This window comes from Myotis davidii, unplaced genomic scaffold, assembly GCF_000327345.1.
Source record: "Myotis davidii unplaced genomic scaffold, ASM32734v1 scaffold1115, whole genome shotgun sequence".
Lineage (NCBI taxonomy): Eukaryota > Metazoa > Chordata > Mammalia > Chiroptera > Vespertilionidae > Myotis > Myotis davidii.
Window position 1 is genome coordinate 89875 of NW_006287910.1, and position 894 is coordinate 90768.

Here is an 894-nt window from a genome sequence, read left to right on the forward strand (position 1 = left end):
ACAGCAGCGTTCCAAGGCTTTCAGCTTTGATGACTGCAGTAAGCCTGCTCTTCTCCACTCCGCAGCTAATTCACTGAGCCCACAAGACACTCCTACTGTGCATTTTGAGCTGTGAGTTGGCAGAGCAACGTGCGGATTTCAAAGCTGGTAACAACCTTTGTTGAGGGACGGACGGAAGGAAAGGGGTTCCACCAGATGAGTTCTGCCCACTTATGATTAGCACAAGGTTTATAAGCCTCCCTCCTCCTCCCCCATGCCATTTTGCAACGGTTTATATTTTACATTTCTCCTTCTCCTTCTTCTTCTTCTTCTTCTTCTTCTTCTTCTTCTTCTTCTTCTTCTTCTTCTTCTTCTTCTCCTTTGTGAATTTCTATTAAGCAAGAAAGCAGTGGTAAAATCCAAAGAAGAAAAGAGGAATGAAGAAAATGCCTGCCAGTACTTTATTAAGACAAAGCTTCCTTCCTTCCTTGCTCTCGACATCATCTACTCCCCTCCATCCGTGTTGTCACTATCATAGTTCAAGGCCACCTTGATTTCTTACTTGGTGCAGTGGTTCTCAACCTTCCTAATGCCACGACCCTTTAATACAGTTCCTCATATTGTGGTGACCCCCAATTTCATTGTTATAAATTGAACATAATTAAAGCATAGTGATTAATCACAAAAACGATGTGTAATTATATATGCATTTTCCGATGGTCTTAGGCGACCCCTGTGAAAGGGTCATTTGACCCCCAAAGGGGTCGCGACCCACAGGTTGAGAATCACTGGTTTAGAGCATTGGCTTCCTCACTGGTCTCCCTGCCTCCACTGTGGTCCAGTGTCCTTTCTGTCATGTGGCCAGAGCAACACTTCTACACCACAACACTCATCTTTATTCCTTTATTTATTCAG